Raw genomic sequence first — 22,328 nt, 5'->3', positions numbered from 1 at the left:
TAGAGATAGGGTGAGAAGCTCGGTCATCCGGGAGGATCTCAGAGTAGAGCCCTTGCTCCTTCACATCAAGATGAGCCAGATGAGGTGGCTGGGGCATCTGATTCGGAGGCCTCCCGGACGCCTCCCTGGTGAGGTGTTCCAGGCACGTCCCATGGAGACCCCGGGGACGACCCAGGATACGCTGGAGAGACTACATCCTTCGGCTTGCCTCGGAACGCCTCGGGATCCCCCCCGAAGAGATGGATGAAGTGGCTGGGGAAAGGGAAGTCTGGGCGTCCCTGCTAAAGCTACTGCCACCGCGACCTGACCTCGGATAAGCGGTAGAAGATGGATGGATGGATGGATGGATGGATGGATGTAAATTCCCAAAAACAAAAAATACAACTGGTAACTTTTCGTGTTTGGCAATACTCCATCATGAATAAGTCATGCTCGCAATGTAGTAGCAACATGAGAAGATTTCCCCAAAATTAGAATTGTCAAAATACTGCATCTGGTTGGAATGTCCACTTCAACCTCAGTACAATGCGCCAAGAATTTGGGAAATCGGATGATGGGTTCTGGTGAAAGTATTTTTGTGCCGGAAAAAATTGCCTTTTTTCGGGAACGTTTTCTTGTGATATCACCTATAGAAAATCTGGTCAAAAAAATGCAAATTTAGAGTTAAACAGTATCACTTGATTATTTCTCAACATACAGTATCTCCTCAACCTTTTGTTTCGTCTGCTACTCGGTAAACCTCTTTTCCTACTGGCTGACAAGTTGCAGCTATAAATATCCACCAATAAACTCATACGGGTTCTCCAAGTCGATGTTTCAAACGGCATCAGTGGACCTAAAAAATAGACTTAAATAGCACAACTGGAATTTTACTCATGAGAAGAGCATTAGGTGTGGGCATTAGAATAGGTCAGGGGTCGGCAACTATGTTTTTTTGTTTTGTTTATAAAAAAATTTTCTTCACAATTCATTTGCAGGCTGAAATTACATTTTCATCAGGCAAACCCTGCTTTTCCTACTAAAAAACTTTTTTTCTCATTTATACTATTATATCATGTACAAATATAATTTAATGAACTTATTCTCCCATGAACTCTCTTTAATAGAGAATATAATTGGATTTAATTTTAAATTATAACTCACGAAATAAAATGAACACTAGTTTGTACGAATCTGATACGGATTAAGGATTCTATGGTTCGTTTTATGCGGCAAATTGGCCCCAACTGACTTGTTCATACATACGTAAATAAATACTTTTATGACCAAAGCCTTGACTTTTTGGTAGAAAAATGTCCGTATGTTTCTTTTTAATTGAGACAAAAATTTAATGTTTAAACAGGCCATTTTGCGATTTTTCAATGGTCGCGTCCGCTCGCGCCATCTCATTCCTGACCACGTGGAGAACAAACTAATTGCCAGATTTACAACAAACTTTACAGAAAGCAAGTATAAATAGTTCATCACATCGATCTACCTGTCAATTTGTGTTGAAATTCTATGACCGTGTGATTTTGGACATTAAAATTAAGGAACATTTTGATATTTGTAGGACGTACATACAAAGAAAAGTGGAAAGCAAAGTATGCGTTCATCCTACCTGCGTTTATAAAGGCCAAGCCAACTTGTCGGATCTGCAACAAGGTTGGATCCGGGACGTTGGTTGCGCGAAGCGAAGGCCCACTGTGGCCTCCGTAGGTCTGCCTGGCTTTGCTATGCTTGGGGGGAGGAAGCTGGCGCGAGGGGTTCCTCTCCTGATCAATTGCAAAGCGACGCTCAGACAGGCGAGGTGCGTTGGAAGTGACGACGAAGTGTCCTGTAATTCCCATTAGTTGTCACCACTATTTTATTTTTAATTGGGTGATTAACGTACACCCCTTATGTAAATAGTTACAACTGGCGCAGCCGCCGTATTGTAGACATTCTGCATTGAACGGCGCATCTAGATCACATTGGCCAGTCACGTGGGCAAGTCAGCCCATCAGTGTATTTCTAGTGACGTCGTCACATCACATGGGTATACTCTAACAAGGAAGTGAAGTGAAGTGAGAGCTGTAGCGCCCACCCCTAATTTTATTGCGTCCCTAACAGATGGTGACCCCGCGTCATGATTTGTCCGATCGAAGAGGTTAATTTTGGTCAACTATTTGGCCTGGATTCACAAACAGAGCACTCACAAACTAAGGTAAGCAGAGACCTTTTTAACAAAATTCTGCACATTGACAGTTACCAAATTATTTGTGAATCCGAGACAAATAATTTTTTTAATGATAAGTTTTGTGTAACTCGCGAGATAGAGGAATCCTCCAACAAAGGTTGGTAAAGGTTATTTGAAGTGAAGAATCCCTCTGGTAAGAGACCAGGGAAGAAGGTCTTGCAGGACAAGACAAATACAGTGTTATTTATGTGTAGAAAATTCTTTCAGGCATTTTTTAGTACACGCCAAAAGAACTGTTAGGAGAATTCCGAAGTGAATTAAAAAGATGTATTAAGTGTGGGGAAACCCCAAGGAGAAAGGCGCCACTTGTGGTAGAAGCTTCCTTTCTCACCCTTGAAATATCTGTCACTGAGACATTCACTTATCTACAAATTCTCTCCATATTTATATGATGGAAGGAAATTTTGACAAACATTGTCAATTGGTAGAAAAACCAGAATTGGTATTGGGAGATTCAGGTCATAAAGGGGGAAAAGGATGGAATAGGTGGCAATTCACAAAGTTACTGTTACACTATACGAGACTAAGGTATGTAGGGGAGAAGAAACAGGAAAAGGAAAGAGAGGAAATAAGTAAGTGGTTTGATAAAAAAAGAGGAAGAAGGACACATCACAAAGACTGAGCCTTTGCTTCCTGAGTTACAAAGACAGACTAGATGTAAAAATAAAACTTCTAAAAACAAAAAAACGTCCGTCTTTAAGAAATCCACAGTCAACTCTAAAATCGCTGAAAAAGATCTGAAAAAGATCTTTCTGTTTTTTCCTGAAAAGGAAAAAACAGAAAGAAAGGAGGATGAAATAGAAAAACCCACCATATGCGCAGGCACCACAAACTTCCTCACTATACCCAGAACTAACAGTACTTCACTTTATGAAAAGATGGATTGACAAAAATACTTCTGAAAACAGTGAGATAGAACAAATGCAGAAAACCTTGCTAAAACTGCAACTAGGCGCTGCCAGAGAAAATGTGTCAGAACAGAAAAAAAAAAAAAACAGGCACGATCTGTCATGGCACCACAGCTACTGTTGCAGGACCCGACGTGGGCCACTTTGCTACTACAGCAGCAGAATAGAGGGGGAGTCAGAGGAGGTTTCCGGGGTCAGTCCCGCGGCGCGAACTCCATAAGATGCTTTGCATGTGGAAAAACTGGACACGTTGTACATGTCTGCCGAGGCCCTGCTGGAGCACAGAGTAACTACAGTTGTTACGCCTGTGGACAAGTGGGACACACTGCCAACTGTTGTCCCCACCTGCTGCCCAGAGGACGTGGTGAAACAACAGGACGAGGCAGGGGAAATGTGCTAAATGCACAGAGGGCCCTGGAATGTCCTAGGCTACCACCTGGTGGAGGTCATTGGGACCTACTTGGAAGAGAATTTTTTTTTTACAGAAATGTAATGCTGCCATTGTCTGTGCAATACACGGACTTGACATTGTGTTTCCAGATGGAACCATGCTGCCGGCCAAAGGAGACCTGCGTACACATGTGCTGGCATGTGTCCAACAAAAAACTGACTCCTGTTGCTGACATCTATTGGGGACTGCTTGACACGTGTCAAATAAATAACAGCGTGCTGCAGGCATTTGCGGATTGGAAGCCGTGGATTGTGTCCTTGGGGACATTCCTGCCATCCCCTGACCCTCCACATTGTACCTTGTTCTATGATAGAGAACACGATTTGATTTATCAACAAGAATTTTTTGAAAAACTATCAGACACTCGTTGTATTTTACCAACTGATAGAATAGTGGTGGGACAAGAGGGTGTTCACAAGTGTGGGACAAGAGGGTTCACCTGACATCGGATTTATTGCCTTGGTTCAAAATTCAATTTTCTGCGCCTCACATTGCTTTGGTACTTCCTAACTATAAACTACCGTTTCATTTGGACGTCTCTAATAAAACTCATACTGCCGCTGCAGTATTGTACCAACTAGTACGGGGCGAAAGAAAGGTACTACTACACACAAATGTTTTGTTAGAACCAACAGTAGCACGTGCATCTGACTGCGAGAGGTATGCAGCAGCAGCTGCAGGTCTTATCGACAAATGCGTACGTGGTGCTTATGCACCCGCTCTGCGTACACACCACACACTCCACAACCGCTTTCATCAAATCTATTTACCATTTTAAACAAGCGAAAAAAGAAAATATTATCAGTGTTACAACAACCGCATATTCAGTTTACACCTGTCAATACTAACATGGCCGACTGTGTAACTGAAGTAATGCATTGTTGTGTGGCGAAGGCTAGAAAAGACAAAACATGTCGTTCAGATTTATTGTCGGAACCATTGAAGGAAGGGAGAGAGTTGTTCACGGATGGTTGTTGTTATAGGAAAAACAATGGGGTACTCGTGGCTGGATGTGCTGTAATTGAACTAGTAGGGAACAATTGGATACTGGTGATCAGTAACACATTGGTTGGTAAGCAATCAGCTCAAAGGGCAGAACTATTGGCTGTAAGTAGAGCCCTGAAAGAAGCGGATGGACAGGAAGTGACTATCTATTCAGATTCAGCCTCTGTGGTGGGATCACTGCATCTGAATTTGAAGGGATGGATTTCATCTGCATGGACAACCTCCACTGGCAAACCAGTTTGTCATGCTGATGAATGGAAGGAATTGTACGACAATTTGATGTTACCAACAAACGTAGCAGTGGTGAAATATTCAGGACATTCTAAGGCAGATACTGTCGAAGCTGAGATAATAAGATTGCAGATCAAGAAGCCAAGAAAGTGGCAGGATACAACAAAATTATGATCCAAATAAAAAACTTGGGTTCTGATTTATTGGACGTGACAGCAATTGCTAAGGCTCATTCAGATATCCCAGCAGAAGAAATTGAACAATGGAAATGTGACGGCGCACTAAAAGGCTCGTTAGGAGTGTGGCACAAAAATGGTTTGCCGGTTTTGTCTCAAAATCTGTGTCACATATTGGACACTTATCACACTTTGGCTTATGTCAGTAGACTTCAAACTTGGCTGAATGTGAAAAAACACTGGTACATGCCCGCTGGAAAAGCCACTATTGATGAGTTCGTGAGGGATTGCCCATTGTGTGAAACATTTAATCCGGCCAAAGCAGAATCTGCATCTGCAGGTTCTTATCCTCCTCCAGAAAAGCCCGGTGAACATGTCGTAATTGATTTCACTGACATGACTGAATCCTGTGAAGGAAAACGATACCTCCTTGTGATAGTTGATGCCTATTCAGAATGGGTTGGAAGCCCTGCCCACACGAAAAGAAGATTCGACCTCAGTTGTAAAAATGCTGATTAATGTGTGGGTTCCACAACATGGTTTCCCCAGACGAATCAGATTAGATAATGGATCTAATTTTACGAGTACAAAACTGGCTTATGTGGAAAAATGTCTAGGACTCACTCACCGATTTGGATCTGTGTACCACCCACAATCACAAGGAGTCGTTGAACGTATGAATGCAACTTTAAAACAAAAATTTGCTAAATGCTGTGCACAGTCAAATATGCCATGGTTGTGCCAATTGTGCTCATGTCCATCAGAGCGTCTGTAAGTAGTACACACAAACTCAACCCTTTCAAAATATACCATGGCTTTTCTTTTCCTGGTCCAGTTTCTGGCTCATCTTTTGAGTCACCTTCTTCCTTGTCGCAACTGTCTTACTTTGATCAATTAAGAGGTGTTCTGTCGAGCATTGCAGGCATCCAGTCGGACGGCGATAATCCACCTACATCTGTTTGGCTTCGAGTGATAAAGAGGAAGTGGTCTGAACCAAGGTGGACGGGACAGTTCCCAGTGACTGCGAGGACTTCACACGCCTACCAACTTGAAGGAAAAGGGACTACCTGGTTCCACAGGTCACAAGGTCGTGTTGCCAAACCACTGTGATTGTTTCATTAGTGTTGCATTTATTGCCTCAAGTTGCATTCGGCAAACAGGGGAATTTAGTAGACTACCAATTCATGTATCAGGAGAAAGGGTACCAAGCAAATGTGGAATACCCTTCCAAATTACAATTAATCACAAGAAAGGAAAAAACAATGCTTATGTTTTCGACTTATGCGAAGTGATTAACTGTGGAGGCTATAACAGCTCGTATAGAGGAACAGACATCTACTTATGTTTCGACCAGACGGTACAGACCCGATGCACGCAGAATTTGCCATATAGTCATACATGGTGTCAGACATGGAGACAAACCACCCATTTTACCGCGAGGTGGACCCCACAAAAATTGGTGGACAAAGGCATTAAGGGCCAGAAAAACCATAATGCAATAATGGATAGAATAAAATTCCAAATAAATTATGATTCAACACAAAACCCTATTATGCTAAAATCAAATTGCAGCAGGATTTGAAAATATGCCATCATCTCTGCCTTCTTCCCATTAACTCCAAACAAGAATGTGGATAGGATCAACTTTGTTTATTACCATTTGCAAAGAGCAGTAAACTTTACCAGTGATGCCATTGAATGCTAAGTTGAACAATTGGCCCCCACTTCCCTAATGGCAATTCAAAATCGCATGGCCCTTGACATCATCCTTGCCGAAAATAAAGGTGTTTATGCAATGTTTGCTCCACAATGTTGTCTTTTTATTCCCAACAACACAGCCCCGGATGGAAAAGTAACGAGAGCCCTACATGCGTTAAAACTTTGGCTGCTGAAATGGCAAATTCAACAGGTGGTTCCAACCCCTAGAAAATTGAGCTACGGCATGGTCTGGAAAATGCAAACACCTTGTACATTCATAATTGCTATTGTTACTGCTGTTACTTTGTTATTGCTTTTCGGATACTGTATTATTCCATGTACGAGGACACTGCGTGTCAAGATGGTCTCGGGAGTGGTGGAAAAGAATATGAACCAGCCGGAATTACAGATGTTGATGACCTCCGAAGAAGCTCCTACTCCTCAAGTTCTGCTCACACAAAACGACGTCATGTCCAGATGGATGAATTATTGATTACAAATATACAGTGTCTTTTCTCTTAGCATGTTATGCGACTTGTCTTTTTCTCTCCTCAAATCAATATATGGGAGGTTTTTGGCCTGTCTCAAGAGTAGTACTGCCTTATGAAGAATGCTTACCTCATGATTACGTTGTTTATATATCCTCTGATAGCCTTCCACATACAGTAGTACTGCTTAGGGTCTGTTACATAGTTCCACTATGTAAACATGGGGGTTGTTGGATTGTTATATTTCATACTCATGAAGCTATGTTCCATTATCTGACAATTAAGTTCAGTTTCCAACACACTGGGGTGATACATGATTAAGTTTTGTTATCCATGAAATTATGTAGGCGTATATTACTGAGGAATGGTGGTTTTAATATGACTCCCCCATTTTGTGATAACACCCAAGGCCAGAGATACCTTCTGCCAAACAGTCATAACAAAAAACCTTCTGATGTGTATAAAAGTAGTCAGCTCAATAAACGAGGTGTCTCATTCAGTGGACTTGCACTCTGGCGTACAGTTGATTGAAGGAACCTTGAGACTCAGCCCTCTGGTGTTTTATTTTTTCCTCTCTTTTTGGACAAAGAAAACAAACGCGTACGGACGATTGAAGTTTCCATGATCTATTGAACATTGAAAATTTTATTGCGTCCCTAACAGGAGAAAGACAACATGGCCAACTAGCATGGCTAACATCAGCTTGTTTCTGCTCTGCTGTTGCTTCACAAAGTAAAGGCTTCTCTATACTCGCGCGGGTGACGTAACTGCGGCTATCCCGTTTGCCTTTATACTCGAGCGCAACGCACGCGCGCAGTTTTGAAAATGTAATGCAGTTCTCCTCCAAGTCGGTGTCGCACGGCTGGTACTGGCTAGGACACCACAGGGTGGAGTTTCCTCTGCATTTTTTGGCCATTTCTGGTAGCCATTTTTACTCCCCTTTCCGTAACAAGGAACAAAGCAACAAAAATGGAGATCGTGGAACAGTGTCTGCTAGAACAAATGGACCGAGATGACCAGATGATACGTTTAATTATGCTGCAAAATCGATCAAGACGGCAGCGGCATAGATGGCATGCAGAACCAAGGGGAACGCTGAGTCACAGCATGTGACTAAAACGGACCAATCACGAGAGATGATCTACGCATTCAACGCACAGCAACAATTTTTGCTGTGTGCGCATCAAGTGACGCAGAGGGGCTGCATAGGGGCTGTGCGGCCCTATTCGTCGGTCACGTGATGCAATGCGGGCTCTGTCGTCCGCGTAAGCACAGGAGTATAAAGAGGCCTTAAGAGAAGAGTAGAGAAGTACCCACTTATTCTCTGAGAAATAAGTACTTTTACCGTTGTAATACATTTTGATTTTATTTAGAGAAAGTCAATTGTTTATTTTCTTTTTACCTTTCCTAATGTAACTCTAGAGCATGTTCAGTTGAAAAAAAAGTTGTTACATAACTAAACATTTCAAAATTACACATTTTACAGCTGTAATTATTTTTGCTCACGGTTATCATACCGGCGGCACGGTGACCGGCTGGTTAGAGCGTCTGCCTAACAGTTCTGAGGACCGGGGTTCAAATCGCGGCCCCGCCTGTGTGGAGTTTGCATGTTCTCCCCGTGCCTGCATGGGTTTTCTCCGGGCAATCCGGTTTCCTCCCACATCCCAAAAACATGCGTGGTAGGTTAATTGATGACTCTAAATTGTCCGCAGGTGTGAATGTGTGTGCGAATGGTTGTTTGTTTGTATGTGCCCTGCGATTGGCTGGCAACCAGTTCAGGGTGTACTTGCCCAATGATAGGTGGTATAGGCTCCAGCACTCCCACGACCCTTGTGAGGATAAGCGGCTCAGAAAATGGATGGATGGATGGGTTATCATACCATCAGAATTTGATACAGGCTAATCCCTATAACCAAGAAATATAATCAACAACAAAAAACTCATACAAACAGAAATATTCATGCACCCAATTTCTTTAAAAACAACTAAACTAGACAATCCTGATGAGTAGTAAAAAGTATCATATCAAAGTAATTGGAATAATATGCAATATTAGACCAAGGAACCAGAGAGCAGCACATTTAAACCAGGCTTAACTTTGACTTTGCTTTGCTTTGCAGAGTTTGTCAATTTTACACACAAGACACAAATGACAGATATGGAAACAATATGATTATTTTAGCACATTTGTTACACATTGTCTACATGCAAAGATAAACACAAGAGCTTCACACAGACAAACTTGTGGAGACTGCTAGACACACAATTCCTTTCTGTCTAAATATATATGAGAAGTCAAACGCACAAAGTCAAAACAGATACTGTATTCATGTTATCAACAGAGTAGCGCAGATGTTGGATCCTTTGCATGATTAAGAGAGAAAAATAATGGCAATAAGGGTGTTGAGGGTTAGTCTAAGAAGTTTATGGTAAGGCCAGAAGTGTTGTGGTCTAACCCTGTATCAGTCTGGAAATGCATGCAGCCTTTGGAAATGTCTAGCAAATATATGTGTGAGTTTGGGGGGGCTGCGTGCGTGCGTGCATGTATATGCAATAAACTCTATCCTGTGATTCTACTGTCAGCAAAACAAACATGGCTCACGTCATCCCACTACTAGCTACTCTTTTGAGCTATTGTTGATTCAAAACCACATCCGACACAGCTAGTTCCATTTTCCAAACAACAATAAGAGACCGCATGCTTAATTTAGGAAAGAGAGAACTTAGACAATTAATACATGCTTACTTAAAGTCCTAGAATACACCTTTTTTGATAAAAACACAAATTATCTGGCCAGACAAAGCCAATAAATAAATAAAAAAACTAATTGGGATGTTGGGTAAGCAGAAAAAGTGATAGGTTATTGATGAAGGAGACTTAAGGAGAATGTTCTATTTCATTCTCCTTGAGTTGTAGAAGAGTGGGAGGAGATAGAAAGGAAAAGTTCCCGCTGCTGCTTTCCGAGTGAATTCTCCAGCTCAGCAGTGGGGAATGTGCTGGCATACCACAGAGCCTGTTGCTGAAGAATGCAGCAATTCTTTTTTTTTCTCTCCTTTTTTTTTGTCCTGTTCGGCTGCACCAGAATGGAGGATCTGTATCCCTTTTATGTTATACTGTGTCACAGTGGAGTTTTTAAGCTGCCGCTGCGGTTTCTTACTATTATAATGGGTATTTATTGAGAATTAGAGTCGATCAGTCGAACAAAACAAAGTTTCGAGAGGGGAGTGACAAAAGAAGACAAAATACAAAGCACCAACTGTAAACAAGATGAGAAAAGTAAATCCTTATATATGAACAATGACACATTAGATGTGAGTGTTGTATGGGGCAGTAGTGCTACACGCTGTGAGGGAAGGACAGGACAAGGACAGGAGAAGAACCATGCAGGACAAGGGTCATGAACCTGGCTGTACAACTGAACTGTGGTGGGAGATGTATTATATATTATAAAAGTCTATAGGACAAGAGTGTGAGTGAGGGGATACCCAAGCAATTCGCATTTTCATGAGTTATTTGTCGCAATAAGTGAGTGGCCCCACACCCAGCGAAAAAGTCCCAGGGGTGTGTGCCTGCGGACACATGCAAGTGAACTGACACCGTTTCGCATGTACAATGACTGACGGAAGTGTCCTGTAATTGCTGTGCCTGCACCACGGTGGCTAAGGACCCCACCCAATCAATTGAGAGGAGGGATCGGGCCCAGGAGTCCACCGAGAGCAGCCCGGTGGACAGGACACATCCCACACCGAGAGACCCAGGGTAGTCCACCAGCCCCACCGAGGCGCCACGACAATCGGCCACCCGTAGGAGGCCGCAGGGACCCTATGCCACCCCCGCAGCCAACCCCCACAACCCCCACCGCCAGCCTCAGGGACCGGGACCACCCCACACATTCCAGCCAGCACCCACTTCCCGCCCCCGAGTGTGGGAGGTGGACCCCCACCGCTCTGTTGGCAATCGGTGTTGAAGTGATGGACGCGAGCACAAAATGAAGTTTGAAGTGATGGAATCGGAAGTTTGAGTAGATAGTTTTGTCATAGGTGATATGGCATTACTCCTTACGTATTGTATGTGACTAGCTCCAATCAACTCTTAGATCAATCAGAAGCTTTAAAATTGCATTGCTGGAAAGACGTTTTTTGTTGCTGTCATTAAAATCTTTTTTTTAGATGAGCGCAAAAGATCCATTCTGCCTGTCACCTATTATTTTGCCTGCCCCTCGTCATGGTGATGCACAGTGATGCCAGTTTGTACCTGTCTTTCAGACCCAGTATTTAAAGATACAAAATCATCCATTGCAATTCATCTCAGGTTTGATAAATCGCAGTGCATGTGCTAAATTCATCTTTTTGCAGATACTCTTCCCAAAGCGTGCAAAATGAATCATGTGGCAATTTAGCATCCTTTGCATCCTGTTCGTGGACTTTAGCTCTGCATTCCTGAACTCCTTTCCTCCAAGCTTCTCCAGCTCACCGTCTTGCCTGCCATCTGCCAGTGGATTTACAGCTTCTGGACAGGTAGGACAGAGCAGATGTGGCTGGGAGACACCACCTCATCCACACGCACCATCAGCACCAGGGCGACAAACTCAGACTGCAACGGACAATCAGAACTGCCGAAAAAAATACCCACCTACCCACCCTTGAGGACTTGCATGCTGCCAGAACTAAGACAAGAGCATGCAAAATCCTCTTGGACCCTCCACATTCTGGTCACTACCTCTTCCTGCTCCTTCCCTCAGGTAGCTGCTAACAATTAATGCAAACTAAAACCAACAGACCTTCCTACAGCTTTTTCCCTCTTGTCATTAACCTCCTAAACAGTTAACTTACAATTCCATTCCATAACATGCTGCCAATTTTGTCTGTGTCTGAGATTGTTGTCACATCTCTGTCGGGACACTTCTACATTATTTGTACACTCACTGTCTCATCACTCTCCAGTATTTGCATATGTTGTTGATCAATACTAACCTCTCATGTGCTTGAGAACTATCTGCACTTTTTGCACAATTGTTACTGTTCCAGATTATTGCACTACTAGTCACTTTAAACTGCTTAGATTTCTTGAAGACTGCACCATTTGCACAATTTGCATAATTGTCACTGTACCAGATTATTGCTCATTTCAAACTCCTCTAAATTGCTAGAGGACTCATCATTTGCACAATTCCATCCATACATCCATTTTCTGAGCTGCTTCTTCTCACTAGCGTCGCAGGCGTGCTGGAGCCTATCTCAGCTATCATCGGGCAGGAGGCGGGGTACACCCTGAACTGGTTGCCAGCTAATCGCAGGGCACATACAAACAAACAACCATTCGCACTCACATTCACACCTACGGGCAATTTAGAGTTGTCAATTAACCTACCACGCATGTTTTTGGGATGTGGGAAAACCGGAGCGCCCGGAGAAAACCCACGCTGGCACGGGGAGAACATGCAAACTCCACACAGGCGGGGCCGGGGATTGAACCCCAGTCCTCAGAACTGTGATGCAGAGACTCTAACCAGTCGGTTAGTCTCTGCCCCATTTGCACAATTGTCAAAATTAATAAATTAATAAATAATTTTAAAAAATGGATCAGCATTACCACATTACCGGTAGGTTTTCATTCCTCAGTGAGTCTCTGTAGTGTGTTTTTATCTTTTTATATCTCAAAAGTATTAAAAGTATAAAAGTATTGTCAAAATGGCTGTCTGTTGGGCGGATCGGTGCACCGTCTGCGATCCCTTGTGGTAAAGAAGAAGCTAAGCCAGAAGGTGAAGCTCCCGATTTACCGGTCGATCTACATTCCTATCTTCACCTATGGTCACGAGTTGTGGGCCGGATACAAGCGGCCAAAATGAGTTTCCTCCGCAGGGTGTCCGGGCTCTCCTTTAGAGATGGGGTGAGAAGCTCGGTAATCCGGGAGGATCTCAGAGTAGAGCCGCTGCTCCTCCACATTGAGAGGAGCCAGATGAGGTGGCTGGGGCATCTGATTTGGATGCCTCCCGGACCCTCCCTGGTGAGGTGTTACGGGCACCTCCCAACGGGAGGAGACCCCGGGGACGACCCAGGACACGCTGGAGAGACTACATCCTTCGGCTGGCCTGGGAACGCCTCGGGATCCCCCCGGAAGAGCTGGATGAAGTGGCTCGGGAGAGGGAAGTCTGGGCATCCCTGCTAAAGCTACTGCCCCCGCGACCCGACCTCGGATAAGCGGTAGAAAATGGACGGATGAATGGGCTGTCTGTTGTCATACTCGAGTGGCTCCAACTACCGCAGACAAATTCCTCGTGTTTTTTCTTTTGACATACTTGGCAAATAACGATGATTCTGATTGGCAGACCCAATCCATCTGCGTGACCAATCAAGTTTGCACCCATTTTTTTGTTAAATCAGGCCCTACACATAATAATAATAATAGTGAATAGTAATATTCACACCACTGTCGAGCACGATTTGGATGAGGGCTCAACTATGGGTAAAATGAATACATGAATTATTAAAGTTTTCCTGTAATGTAATGGGAATGGAATGATATGCCCTCTGTGGGTTGAGGAAGAGATCCTGCCCCAAGTGGAGGAATTCAAATAGTGTCGGTGCTCAAAAAGTCAGCACAGTTTTAAAAATATATAAAAGTTGACACACACTGATGACGTTTTACACCTTCTAAATGTTGATTAAATAGTAATGTGATGTTAACTCTGTGTATTTTTTTGTATGATTGCTTATTATTTATGATTAAATTTTTCGTTTCCAGATGATAACATTGTAGCTTGAATTGGTGATTTAATAAATAGACTTCATTTGTTGTAAGATCACGAGGACCACCAGCAGTACCTCCCGCAACCAGGTGGATAAAGTGAATCTAAGGGACATCACCTTGCTTTGTTTTGTTCTCACCAGGTCAGAGCAACGACAAAACCAAGGGTGCTTCTAGCAAATGGCTGCAATATAACATCCATCCATACATTTTCAACACCGCTTATCCTGGATAGGGTCGCGGGGCGCTGGAGCCCATCTCAGCTGACTTCGGGCAAAAGGCGGAGTGCACCCTGAACTGGTAACCAGTCAGTCGCAGGGCACATATAGACACTAATATGGTTTTATTGTGTAACTAGTCTGTGTGTGAACATTGGTGTTTTGTTGCAGGGAGGACAAAATGTAAATCAGATAAGGGTGTGGTGGTGTGCTGCTGGAAAGCTCCCAGCAGGGTGCATGTGGAGGCCACAGGGAACATCTGTCGGCGATAACAGTGGCTACAAAGTGTTGCAGTAAACTTTATGAGAAGCAAGAATGTTGAGACAGCGTCTGGCACCAGCGGCAAACGGCCATTATTTTGCATAGCAACGATGACGTTAATGGACCCTGGACCAATCAGAATCAGAATCATCTTTATTTGCCAAGTATGTCCAAAAAACACACAAGGAATTTGTCTCCGGTAGTTGGAGCCGCTCCAGTACGACAACAGTCAATTGACAGTTAACACTTTTGAGACATAAAGACATTGACAAAAAGCAGACGAAGTCCATTCCATACTCCCTCTTTGAAACATTGTATAAGTCTGGGGCAGGAACAGATAGCTTTGTTCGGACTACACTATCTGCTAAGGCTAAGATAGAGGTAGCTGCGGACCCAGAGCTCTGAAGTATGTATAGACTTCTCTGTCAGGAATAAATTGGTTGGCTTTTAATACGTCGTAATAATTGTAGTTCTTTCCCGAAAACAAACACGCTAGAAACCTCGGAAGTTAATAGGTGATTTTAAAACACAGGTTCCTTTAACACGAACAACCATTTGCACTCACATTCACACCATCACAAAGTGGGAACTGAACCCACACTGCCTGTACCAAAGTCAGGCGAATGTACCACTACACCATCAGTGACTGCCATATAACAAAAAGTGAAAAATTTAAGGGGGTCTGAATACTTTCCATGTGTTGCCACTGACCAAGATACGGCAAGATTTCATGGCAGTACTCTGACATGGTGCAATCGGGAATGACCAAATTTGTCTTGTTGTCTGATCCAGGCATTATGATTAAACCGGTTTCCCTTTCATTATGGCCAGGAATCGTTCAGTGACGACGGCACGTAACGTCAGCCAGCGGCACAAACCCAAAAATGCGGCAGGTACAAATAAAAGCTAAAAAGAAAACTTGGGGCTAAGCCAGCCCCGGGAGGGCTGCTTGCTAGGTCAAAACCTAGGACCAAGAGAGGTCAGGAACCAGAGCAGGAACAAGAGTACGAGGTAGGCCGAGAGCTTCTTCTTTTAAACCTCACGGGGGAAGACAAGAAGGGGAGGGGTCAACCCACCCGAGTTTATGATGAACGTGAAAGTTTCTTTGTGTGCTACTTTTCTTGATATAGAATTTGGGGTGACTAATCAATTTAAACTTTATCTCATATTTCATGCATGGCCAGTAAATTTTACCTCGTCTTGAGGTATGGAAAATTATTTGTGAATTGAATGTGAATTGTCGTTCATTTGGGTCTAAACATGACTTATTGTGTCATTTTTAACTTATCTTCATCATCACCCTACTACTCTTCTTCTGTACGTTTACTCATAAATGAGAGGATTGCCAGGGAACAAATAGCATAGCATAGCATCAGTAATAAAATCAAATTTCATCACCTGCAATATAAGGAAATACACAAAACCATGAGCTTATAAACCTTTTTTTTCCAGCATCAACAGTTTGTCAGTCCCAAGATTGTTGCTTCACTGTTCAGTAACTCTGAGAAGACTGCTTTTCTGGGGGTCACCACAGTGGTCTCTTGTTGTTATTGATAACGGGACCTTCAATGGAACAAATTCTCTTTGATCCACCAGTTTGTAGTGCAGACCTGACCCAACTTATCAAGCAGTTTGTAATTACATTAGCCCCGACATCCTGTCTTTTGGTGGTTGTAAACCAGTGAGTGTAAATTGAGTAACTTATGTTTACCTTGGGAAGGGAGTTTTTCTTGACAGCCATTTTGTCTTTTGAAGAAAGGTTGGGTTCTGTCTTTAAGGGGTCGACGATATTCATTACAACATACAGTATACCCATCCGTCCATCCATTTTCTTTCGCTTATCCAAGGTCAGGTCGCAGGGCCAGCACCTTAAGCAGAGAAGCCCAGATTTCCCGTTCCCCAGCTACTTCGTCAAGATTGATGCCCAAGCACGTTTGGATGCCCCCCTCCGGGTGGATCCCCGGGGCCTCCGCACCGTTAAATATGAATTGTTAACTTTAATAATTTCAGCAAAACATAATGTAATGAAATGTAATAAAAGAATACTGACAAATGTTTAATCATGATTGCAAAACAAAATCAATCAGACCTTTTAGTGAATGTACTTTAGGAACCCCAGACCAGCACTGTAATCCTACTTTTACTGCTATCAAGATGCAAAATGCAAGACACATACTGTACGTGGTACAAGCCTCTTTGTATGCAAGTACTGATATCACAGTAGTAAAGAAAAGAAAACAATGACATTGTTTAATGTGGCCAACTGATATGATCCCTCATGGATTCTATTTGTTCTCATTACTGCATTGAGTTATGACTGACAATTACTGAATTATGATAATTCCATACATCAGTCATTTATGATCCTTTATCCTGTAGCTGACTGAAGAAGGTCACACTGTCATGAGATTGCCCTGCAGTACCTCTGTTGGAGCTCGGGTGGCGCCTTGCGCCTCTTTCGCCCTCTTTCGCTCTCTCTCACTTCCCCTCTCTCTCTTCGCAACAATCAGCACCTCCTCGGCCGCGCACCTGTCACCAATTAGCCTTCATTACCACCTGCATTAAAGCCTGCCAGATCCCGGAAATCCTCGCCAGAGTATTAGCGTTTCTCCTGCGGTACAACGGCTCTGCACTTGCACGCAAGACACGGCAATCTCAGATTCCCTGCTGACCCCCATGTTCTTCCTTCTCCTCAGTACTCCCTCCCTGTTCCCTGCCGTGCTGACCTCCTCCGCCACGACGCCCAGCCATCCACCTGCTGACGCCACCGCCTGCTGCACGTTCCCCGCCTCGACGACCTGCCAATACGGCCCAAGGATCCATCCTAAATGGATGGATCCTTGGGGTCGCGGGTCACCCCCCCCTGGAGCCAGGCTTGGAGGTGGGGCTCGAAGGCGACCGGTCCTGCATCCATGCCCCCCGGCTCGGCACCTGTACATTGGGGTTCACCCCGGTAGACGAGAGTCTAGCCACCCTCCACCTTCAGGTGGGGGTACGGGTCCTGAATGTTCTTTGTGCCTATGCACCAAACAGCAATTCGGAGTACCCACCCTTTTTGGAGTCCTTGGAGGGGGTGCTGGAGAGCGCTTCCGCCATCGTTCTGCTGGGGGACTTCAATGCTCACGTTGTAAATGACAGTGAGACCTGGAAGGGCGTGATTGGGAGGAACGCCCTCTCCGATCAGAACCCAAGTGATGTTCTGTTATTGGACTTCTGTGGTCATCATGGATTGTTTATAACGAACACCATAAATCTGTATACACATGCATGCAATTGGCACCAGGACACGCTAGGTCGCAGTTCGATGATCGACTTTGTGGTCGTGTCATCGGACTTGCGGCCGCAAGTCTTGGACACTTGAAGACAGGGGCGGAGGTGTTAACTGATCACCACCTGGTGATGAGTTGGCTCCGATGGTGGGGGAAGATGCCAGTCCGACCTGGCAGGCCCAAACGTATTGTGAGGGTCTGCTGGGGACGTCTGACAGAATCCCCTGTCAGAAGGAGTTTCAACTCCCACATCCGGCAGAACTTCACCCACGTTTCGGGGAAGGAGGGGGACGTTGAGTCCAAGTGGACCATGGTCCGTACCTCCATTGTCAAGGCGGCCAGTGATGCAGACTTTGTATTGGTTCGTTGTGGTGAAGAAGGAGCTAAGCCGAAGCTCTCGATTTACCGGTCCATCTACGTTCCTATCCTCACCTGTCGTCACGAGCTGTGGGTCGTGACCGAAATAACAAAATAACAAGCGGCCGAAATGAATTTCCTCCGCAGGGTGTCCGGGCTCTCCCTTAGAGATAGGGTGAGAAGCTCGGTCATCCGGGAGGTGCTCAGAGTATAGCCGCTGCTCCTCCGCATTGAGAGGAGCCAGATGAGATGGCTCGGGCGTCTGATTAGGATGCCTCCTGGGCGCCTCCCTGGTGAGGTGTTCCGGGCACGTCCCAGCGGGAGGAGACCCCGGGTATGACCCAGGACACGCTGGAGAGACTACGTCTCTCGGCTTGCCTGGGAACGCCTCGGGATCCCCTCGGAAGAGCTAGTGGAAGTGGCTGGGGAGAGGGAAGTCTGGGCTTCCCTGCTAAAAGCGAAAGAAAATGAATGAATGAATATTTGTATAATGAATTATTAAAGCGAAAAGTGAGCGGTACCTGTGAGCTATACTGTATCCTGCATGATGCTAACGTGTTTATGTTGACAAGTTCAAACAACTTAAATAATCAGAAAAGGAAACTAAGAAATAGTAAAGGATAACAAAACCACAGGGAGAGTGAGTGCCTGAGAGAGTCTGACCTTAGCCTGACCTCATGACACATCGGGCTGTAGAAGCAATGGCATTTCCTGAACTTTTTCACAAACTCCTCGCCGATGGCCAATTTAAACCGGAAGTGGCGATGCAAATTTTGCCCACATTGGCCACGCTGGCGAAACAAAATCGCCTGCGTCAAAAGCCCTTCCTGATAAAAGTTAAGATGAGCGCTCTCATTCTGCCATGTGTGAACGATGTTAGTGGTTTAGTTTTTTTCCCCCACTTTGTAAAATGTTTCAATTTGTCACCGACTGCGGACTGTGGAAAGCCGCCGTCCAGGTGGTGCTAGCTAAACAGTCTCACAAGCATTCCCAGCTGGGAGGAGCGTCGGGACCCGATGGCGCTTAGCACCAAATCGAAGCATATTACCATGATACACATTTGACGTGTCGATGGTCAATGTGTCCAGCAATTTACATTAGTTCTCACAGGTTGCGAGTTGCCTTCTTCATCAATCCACGAGCCGCTAATCCCACTTTGTCCCCAAAAATCAACATTAACTGATGTATTGTACTTTAGTTACATTTTGACAAAAGTTATGTCATTTAGACCACTTTGTCCTCCTTTTGAATTCTGGTACAAGTATCTCACATCTTAAGTTAACCTACCAATATTTACCAGCAAAGATTCAGAAAATTTATGTTTATCTTCAACTAAAAGTATGAATTTGAGAAAATTCTTCTATTTCCTGAGCTAAATAAGTACTTAAGATCATCTTTTTAAATATTTTTGTAAAGATTTTTAAATAAGTGAATCATCTCAACACTTTTACTGTAATTAAAAAGAACATTAATAAACATTTAATATATTTTACCATTTCAACCACTTTTATACCCACATCTTGGTGATGAAAAGTGTCACTCGTGTCACTCTCCACTTTATTTCTATACTGAGCTGACACTGACAGCAGTGCTACTGCTACTGGCGAGAGCATCATTATACAGTGTTTCAGTTTTACAAGACATGAAGAGTAATCAAGTCACTTTGATGGTAAGTTTTTCTTTTTACAATTGAACAGTAAAATAAAGATTTGCTATTCATATCAATTTAATCATAACATTTAAGCCTCGCCTACAAGAAAAATAAAAAATAAATAACATACGCAATATGAGTTTAATTTTTTGTGTTTTTCAAACTCACAATTGTAGTATTTTCCCAAATCATTCAGCACTAGTCCTGGTTGATTAATACAACCCCAATTCCAATGAAGTTGGGACGTTGTGTTAAACATTAAAAAAAACAGAATACAATGATTTTCAAATCATGTTCAACCTATATTTAATTGAATACACGACAAAGACAAGATATTTAATGTTCAAACTGATACACTTTATTGTTTTTCGCAAATAATCACTAACTGTGAATTTTATGGCTGCAACACGTTCCAAAAAAGCTGGGACAGGTGGCAAAAAAGACTGAGAAAGTTGAGGAATGCTCATCCAACACCCGTTTGGAACATCCCACAGGTGAAAAGGCTAATTGGGAACAGGTGGGTGCCATGATTGGTTATAAAAGGAGCTTGCTCAGTCATTCACAAGCAAAAATGGGGTGAGGTTCACCTCTTTGTGAACAACTGGGTGAGAAAATAGTCAAACAGTTTAAGGACAATGTTCCTCAACATACAATTGCAAGGAATTAAAGGATTTCATCATCTATCTAGTCCATAATATTATCAAAAGGTTCAGAGAATCTGGAGATATCACTGCATGTAAGCGGCAAGGCCGAAAACCAACATTGGAAGCCCGTGACCTTCAATCCCTCAGGCGGCACTGCATCAAAAACCGACATCAATGTGTAAAGGATATCTCCACATGGGCTCAGGAACACTTCAGAAAAACAATGTCAGTAAATACACTTTGGCGCTACATCCGTAAGTGCAACTTGAAACTCTACTATGCAAAGTAAAAGCCATTTATCAACAACACCCAGAAACTCCGCCGGCTTCTCTGGGCCCGAGCTCATCTAAGATGGACTGATGCAAAGTGGAAAAGTGTTCTGATGTCTGACGAGTCCACATTTCAAATTGTTTTAGGAAATTGTGGGCGTCGTGTCCTCCACGCCAAAGAGGAAAAGAACCATCCGACTGTTATGGACGCAAAGTTCAAAAGCCAGCATCTGTGATGGTATGGGGCTGTGTTAGTGCCAATGGCATGGGTAACTTACACATCTGTGAAGGGACCATTAATGATGAAAGGTACATACAGGTTTTGGAGAAACATATGCTGCCATCCAAGCAACGTCTTTTTCATGGACGCCCCTGCTTATTTCAGCAAAACAATGCCAAACCACATTCAGCACGTGTTACAACAGCATGGCTTCGTAGTAAAAGAGTGCGGGTACTAGACTGGCCTGCCTGCAGTCCAGACCTGTCTCCCATTGAAAATGTGTGGCGCATTATGAAGCGTAAAATACGACAACGGAGACCCCGGACTGTTGAACAGCTGAAGCTGTACATCAAGCAAGAATGGGAAAGAATTCCACCTACAAAGCTTCAACAATTAGTGTCCTCAGTTCCCAAATGTTTATTGAATGTTGTTAAAAGAAAAGGTGATGTAACACAGTGGTAAACATGACCCTGTCCCATCTTTTTTGGAACGTGTTGCAGCCATAAAATTCCAAGTTAATGATTATTTGCTAAAAACAATAAAGTTTATCAGTTTGAACATTAAATATCTTGTCTTTGTAGTGTATTCAATTAAATATAGCTCGATTATCCATCCATCCATCCATCCATTTTCTTCACTGCTTATCCTCGTTAGGGTCGCGGGCTGCTGGAGCCTATCCCAGGTATCTTCGGGCGGGAGGCGGGGTAGACCCTGAACCGGTCGCCAGCCAATCACAGGGCACATTGAGACAAATAAACATTCGCACTCACATTCACACAAACGGGCAATTCAGAGTCTTCTACCACGCATGTTTTTGGGATGTGGGAGGAAACCGGACTGCCAGTAGAAAACCCACCTGGGCACGGGGAGAACATGCAAACTCCACACACGCAGGGCCGGGATTTGAAACTCGGTCCCCAGAACTGTGAGGTAGATGGACTAACCAGTCGTCCACCGTGCCGGCTACAGTAATTATACTGTACAAAATCAACATAAAGGTTGCTGTGAAAATCTTTGGTCTATGTTGCAATAGACCCATTCTATCCATCCATCAATCCATTTTCTTTACCGCTCATCCTCACTAGGGATTAATCCTAATCAGTCGCCAGCCAATCCCAGGGCACATAGAAACAAACAACCATTTGCATTCACATTCACACCTACGGGGAATTTAGAGTCTTCAATCAACCTACCACGCATGTTTTTGGGATGTGGGAGGAAACCAGAGTGCCCGGAGAAAACCCACCTAGGTACAGGGAGAACATGCAAACTCCACACAGGCGGGGCCCGCCTGTGTGGAGTTTTGAACCCCGGTCCCCAGAACTGTGAGGCAGATGTGCTAACCAGTCGTCCACCGTGCCGGCTAGACCCATTCCATTGCTATTAATTATTAAAAATAAGTCTAATTATTATTAGACTTATTAGACTCTGATCAGCCTGATCGGTATCGGCCGATAATTTGCATTTTATGCTGATCGTCTGATCGGCATTAATGTCATAATTCGCCGATCCGATC

The 22,328-nt window shown here is 43.8% G+C and overlaps 1 protein-coding gene and 1 long non-coding RNA gene across 2 annotated transcripts in view; one reads left to right on the top strand and one right to left on the bottom strand.

The window, feature by feature from the left end:
* Nucleotides 1–22,328, bottom strand: part of samd4a (sterile alpha motif domain containing 4A) — a 197,456-nt gene that overhangs the window by 131,497 nt on the left and 43,631 nt on the right. The window lies entirely within an intron of this gene.
* Nucleotides 2,032–7,208, top strand: LOC133416783 (uncharacterized). Its single transcript, XR_009770279.1, has 2 exons — nt 2,032–2,185; nt 3,667–7,208. It is a non-coding gene; the product is annotated as an uncharacterized LOC133416783 (long non-coding RNA).

Source organism: Phycodurus eques, chromosome 2 (assembly GCF_024500275.1).
Source record: "Phycodurus eques isolate BA_2022a chromosome 2, UOR_Pequ_1.1, whole genome shotgun sequence".
NCBI lineage: Eukaryota > Metazoa > Chordata > Actinopteri > Syngnathiformes > Syngnathidae > Phycodurus > Phycodurus eques.
The sequence above is the reverse complement of the archived record's forward strand: the minus strand, read 5'-3'. Positions and strand labels throughout refer to the sequence as shown.